At 42.9% G+C, this 6,419-nt stretch overlaps 1 pseudogene; it reads left to right on the top strand.

The window, feature by feature from the left end:
* Positions 1–4,279: 4,279 nt before the first annotated feature.
* LOC122028279 lies at positions 4,280–6,117 on the top strand (annotated as a pseudogene).
* Positions 6,118–6,419: the final 302 nt, after the last annotated feature.

Below are 6,419 nucleotides of genomic sequence, written 5' to 3'. Positions count from 1 at the left end.
GTTGATTTCTTTGCTATTTATGAGCATGAGTAGCTTTATATATTAGCATTCAGTTTTAGCATGTTTTTATTTGTATACATGCATATCGAGTTTTTGTGAGTTAGATAGCGCTCACTAAGCTTTATGCTTATAGACTGCACTTTCTCCTACTGCAGATAAAGGAAAAGCTAAAGTATGAAAGGAAGGCGACAAGGAGATGCTGTGACGGTGTGTGATGCCAGGACTATGGAGAGACCTTGGGACTTAGCTTAAAAATAATTATTAAGATTGCTTCTGTCGAATTGTTAAAAGAGTTTAGAACTTGTATATGCTATTTTCATTAGAGTGTTTTTATCATGCATTGATAGAGTTATTTCTTTCAGTATTTTGATTCTTTTTCGTATATATAAACTGCGTGGTTGTCTGATATATGTTCCAGCCGCCTGTGGCTGATGTATACAGTGTTTGTATATCAGTTTAAGGTCACCGGTACAAGGGAGACTCTGCCGAAATTTTTCGGTAGGGTTTCCATGTGGTTTTTAATCACACCGGTTAAGTAGAGTTAGTAGTTAAGTAACGGTCATCCTTAGAGAATAGTAGTAGTAAGAAGGGTGGTCGTTACATGCAACTCCAACAATCCCCCCCTCAAACAAAGGACCATAGGCTTCCCACGTCCGATCCTCGACCCACCAGGTCATCCTGCCCCTCGGTCGACCCGACCTACTAGGACTTCCTTGCCTAGTCGCAACTAGGACTTCCTGCCTGGTGTCTGGTCCTCTTGATCCGAACATAGGAGCCCCCACTTTCTTTGTTCGAGGTCAATATTGTACCCACATGGCTCAATCAAACCATAACTCTTGTGCACAACCGGCGGTTAAACCTTCTGGCAGTCCGGGCTCTGATACCAATTGTTGGATCGAGACCGCACTAGAGGGGGGGTGAATAGCGCTCGTGGCTAAATCGTTCGTTTATCGGAATCGTAAAACTATCAGAGTAATTAAAACCTCGTTCAGAAATTAATTCAGCGGAAATGAAATAGAGAAACACACACAGAAGAACACGGAGGATTTACTTCGTTCGGAGCCTAAGGCGACTCCTACTCGAAGGCCCGCGATCCTTGATCGCTTCCGGTGGGCAACAACTATAAGCTCGATAAAACTTACAAATTACAATGAAAGTATTAAAATAACTTTGTACCGACAACTTAAGAAAGAAGAAAATGGAGCTCCGGGTCGTCGGAATGTTGCAGCAGCACTTCGGAATGATTGAGTTAGCAGCACGTTGAAGAAAGAAAGCCTGGAACTTGATTGTCTGAAGTGCTGGTCGAAACCCCCTTATAAAGGGTGTTCAAGGCGCCTTGAAGGCTGTTTAAGGCGCCTCCATGCTGTCGAGTCCTCCGCGTGGATGAAACTTGAACTGGTCGAACTTCATCTGTTTAAGGCGCCTTATACCCTGCTCAAGGCGCCTTCCAAGGCACCTTAAACCCCCTTCAAGGCGCCTCCATTGAAGCTTCGCAGCCAGGTCAGCTTTTGCACCCGAGGTGCCTCCAAGCTCCATGGAGGCGCCTCGGACACTGTTCATCCGAGGGAAAACTTCCTTATTTTGTACCTGCTAGACATGTTAGTCCCAAACAATATCCTGCAGCACAGAGTTAGCACATAAAAACAACAAATATAATGAATATATATTTGATAGTCGTCAGACTATCCGGGTCTAACTTCGGATTTCCCACCGGAAACCCTAGGTCGACCCGACGCCTACTGTTCCCTCTACGGGGAACGCGTCCTCACCTACTCCACTCAGGAGATTTACCTGTTGCCAGTCGATCCTCCAGATCAACTGGACTTTTGCTCAGCACTCGACGCTTCCGGACTTTCTACTGGACATCCGCTTCCCGGCTAGTCCAGTCTTTCATCTGGTTCGCGACACCAGGACTTTCCACCTAGGGTTACCACCCCTTAGGACTTTTGCCTGAAGTCATCGACCTGCCAAGACTTTCCGCATAGGGTTATCACCCCCTATGACCTAGGGTTACCACCCCCTAGGGTTTTTCCCTTTGCCTAACCGCAGCTAGGACTTTCCTGAAATCCTCAAGTAGACTTGTTAGAATACAAAACACCTTAACTTTGAATCCTTTGTCATTATCAAAACACGAGTTCGATCGTCGGATGCTTCCCGCACCAACAAAAACATCCACTACATACTTAAGCTTATCTTCTATCATCCCATTAGTATCCTTCCATAAAGATTTCATACTCCTGCATTGATATTCGTATTTTTACATCTCAATTCGCTCTCTTTGTAATTCTTCCATTTTTTGCCACCTATTATTGAAGTTCATGTAATCAATGTCTTTAGTTTTAGATTTGTCCTTCCTTTGCGTTGCTTTTTGCCTTATTGGATGAGTATGAACTTCACAATCATCTACGTCAATAGGAGTGTCTGAATTGGATGAAGATGTCTGCCCCGTTGATTCTGAGGTTTTTTTATTGTTTATTAGCACGATGACCAACTTTTTATGGAGCATATTTCTCATAATCTTTGAGAACTCGTCAAACATGTTCATAATTAAATGACTTATTGCAATGATTTTCTTGTCACATTTTATGTGCTCTCAAAGCACATCCTCATCGCTCCATCCGCTTTTATGATATGTATAAAAGTTGTTGTATATACCTGTAAATTCATTCACCATTAGATGAAGTCAATAGAAATGTGATTTTATCTTTGCTCCAATAATCCATCAGGCCAATACTTGTTGTAGAAATATGTGATTCCTTTCCATAAAGTTTGTTTCTTTTGATCATTATCGATGGTTGAATCGAAGCTAATATTGACCCATGTCTTTGCAAAGTGTATCTCTTCATCTATTGACCATTTGGCTCGTTTAGTGTCACACACACTCAAACTCACTTCTTTGTCCAACTCTGGAACATCAGATGATGGTACTGATTCTTTGTCGGTCTCAGATATGTCTATACTAGCCCTCCTTGATTCATTCGAGAACATGAATGATGGTTGTAGAGAAGAAATTCTATAAGAAGGGGGTGACATTACAAATTGACTTGTCATGAACTGCCAATATTCGGATGAGTACATATAAAATGGAAGTTAAGGATCATTACTAGAAGGAGCCGACAAGGTTTGAGAACTCTAAAAATTTGAAGAATATTGTAGAATGTTTGGAATATTTAGAAAATTTTGGGAATAATGCGTGGAAGTGGAAAATTGATAATATTGAATATCAGAATGATTGAGTGAACTTTGCAAAGTTGCATTTTTGGAAAATTTTCTAAAAGATCCACTATAATTTGAATGAAGGATGAATGGATTAAAAAAAAGGAATGGAACGAGTTAATTGTAAACTGTTGGAAAAAAAATTAGTTAGGAAAAAAATTGACAAGAAAATACGGTTGAAAAAAAATGATAAAAAAAATGAGAACCGATACTTTTGTCCATGAAAAAGTATATTAAGAGATGGACTATTTATAATTGTGATTAAATCATGATTGTGATCATGCTGTAATTGATTGTGATTCCTCTCTGTGTTTACCATCCTCTCAGGTTATAGTTTAGATCGGGACGGATGATTAGAGACTGTTGACAATGAACAAGTGCCCATGCAACCTGGCACGGGGTCTCTAGCCATATGTCCCCATCGAATTAGGGTCATTATTAGATCATAATCGGATTACAAATCATAAGAGGTCCATTTTTAATCATTTTTTTATTTTTTTTTATTGACAGAAGATCCGGACTAAGACAAATTGGGACGAAAACCAACGGTAAAAAACACAACGGTTCAAGGAAAAAAACTTGACAGAAAACCATGTAAAAAAAAACTAGCTAGAAACGACACTTAACTCATATTAATATATATATTTCTTTTGAGAGGGCCCACCTTCCAAGAACAGTTTGGAAATATTAAACCCAGCCCCAGATTTTTTTATTTTTAATAAGAAAACAAGCCACAACGGTGTGCTAATTTTTGACACGGCTTTCGGAAAAAAAAAATCCATAGAAAAAATCAGCGTCGGCGTTGCCCTTGATTCTATCCTTTGCGGGCAGTGCCCGTATCCATTCATTTAATAAAAAAAAATGTGAGAGCATTCACGAGACAACAGGGTGCGGAAATCGAATTAAAATATCATCGTAATTCGAACTCCAACGTTCGAAAATATCCAATCTAAACAAAATTCAAACTCTTCTTCTTTATCCTCGCACCGTGTCCGAGACACTTTGTCCACTTGTCTACATTTTGCTTCAATTTAATCTGACTTAATCATTAAGTGTCGGAGGAGAGATCCTGTCTCCTTTCCTGATATTAGTGTTAATCTGACTTAATCATATTAACACTGACTTAATCATAAACAGATCATAAACAGATCCAGTCAGTCAGTGAATCGACTCAGCCATGTCCTCTCTCCGCCCTCACGCCGTCGTCGTCTCCTTCCCCGCCGCCGGCCAGCTCAACCCCACCCTCGACCTGGCCAACCTCCTCCACCTCCGAGGCTTCCTCGTCACCTTCGTCAACACCAGCTCCGGCCTCCATCGGATCCTCCAGACCTCCCAAGCTTTCCCGCCCGAATCCGACCTCCTCCTCTTCGAGACCATCCTCGATGGCTACTCTCTCGACTCCGCCGGCGCTCCCAACCACGAGGAGCTACGTCGCTCCATCAACCGGACCTGCGCAGCGCATTTGGGGCAACTCCTGCGGCGACTGAAGCAGGATCCGGTCCTACCGCCCGTCTCCTGCGTCGTCGCCAACTTCTTGATAGCATCGGAGGCGGTGGGGGCGGCGGAGGAGATGGGAATCCCCTTTTTTGTGCTCTGGACTACCAGCGCTTGCAGTCTCCTCGGATCTCTCCATCTGCGGGACCTAATCCGAAGAGGATACGCGCCGCTCAAAGGTAAAACACCAAGAACACAAAATCATCATTTTGGGAACAGGTAGATCTGATACATGCGATTGGGAGAACACGAGTTTGTTTGTAGTTTCAGTAATCAGCAAGTATGAGAATTTCTTTAAACGATGGATTTGTTGCTCTCATTTGTTCCTTTGTAGATCAGAGCTTCTTGACAAACGAATACCTTGATACCCCAATCGACTGGATTCCCGGCTTCGAAGGCATCCGTCTGAGAGATCTTTCCAGTTTCATCAGAACAACAAACCCTAACCAATTCTTCCTCAACTGTGAGATGGAAGAAGTGGCTTGTGCCCAGAGTGATCCTCAACACATTTGATGAAATGGAAGGCAAGGTCTTGGATGCCATCAAAGCTTCCTTGCCTCGAACCCTTGCAGTAGGCCCTCTGTTCCTGCTACTCAACCAGATGAAAGGCGTGCCGAAGAATTTGAACCTTTTCGAAGAAGATCGCGGGTACAAAGAGTGGCTAAACTCTCAGAGACATGCTTCAGTGGTTTACGCCTGCTTCGGAAGCTTGGCACGTTTAAGAAGTGAACAATTGTTGGAGTTTGCATGGGGTCTTGCTGATAGCAAGCATCCTTTTCTGTTGAGCATCAGGCCGGATCTCGTTGAGAATGTTGAAGGTGGATTGCCTGAGGAATTCATCAGGGAAGTCGAAGGGAGGGGTTGGGTCGCGAATTGGTGCGATCAAGGCCGAGTGCTTCGCCACTCTTCCATTGGCGGCTTCCTCACGCATGGTGGTTGGAACTCCATGTTGGAGAGTGTTTGCAGTGGAGTACCAATGCTCATTTGGCCTCGCTTTGCCGACCAATTCACAAACTGCAGGTTTGCTTGCGTGGATTGGGGGATAGCAATGGAGATTGAGCAAGAAGTGAAGAGGGAGCAGATCAGGAAGCTCGTTGTGGAACTGATGGAAGGGGAGAGGGGGCAGGAGATGAGGAAGAAGGTGATGAAGTGGAAGGAGATGGCAGAGCAAGCTACTAATGCAGAGGGAGGAAGCTCTTATGCTAACTTGATGAGATTAACCGAAGCTTTGTGTCGAAACGAAGTTTGAGACAGAATTTGCGAATACCAATCGAAGAACTTCGAGCATTCTCGCCACAAAACAACTTCATTTAAGCCATGTTAGTTGAATATGAGAGGATGGCAAAAGCTGAAGGAGTGAAGTATATGTAACTGAATCAAGAATAAAGTGTTTCAAGTGTGACTTCATGGTGCTTTGAATCTGTTCCTGTTGGAATGATTTGCCGAAGATAATGAAATTGTCTGAGTGTCCGAGTCAACCGAGTGCCGAGTGCGCCGAGCTGCTGAATAAGTCAAGTGCCTGAGCTACCTAGTGGGACAAGCTGGCCGAACTGTCGAGTGGCTTAGTGGATGTGTGATCAGCATTATAATTTAATATCCCTTAAAATGGGTACAATTTATCCCTTAAGATGGATACATGTATGATTTAATACTTGTGATATCGAAAATGATTAAGTGATTTAATTTAAGATTATTAGGTATTAGGTTAT

The sequence above is a fragment of the Zingiber officinale genome, chromosome 10A, assembly GCF_018446385.1.
Source record: "Zingiber officinale cultivar Zhangliang chromosome 10A, Zo_v1.1, whole genome shotgun sequence".
Classification (NCBI taxonomy): Eukaryota; Viridiplantae; Streptophyta; class Magnoliopsida; order Zingiberales; family Zingiberaceae; genus Zingiber; species Zingiber officinale.
This window is presented reverse-complemented; position numbering and strand designations above follow the sequence as displayed.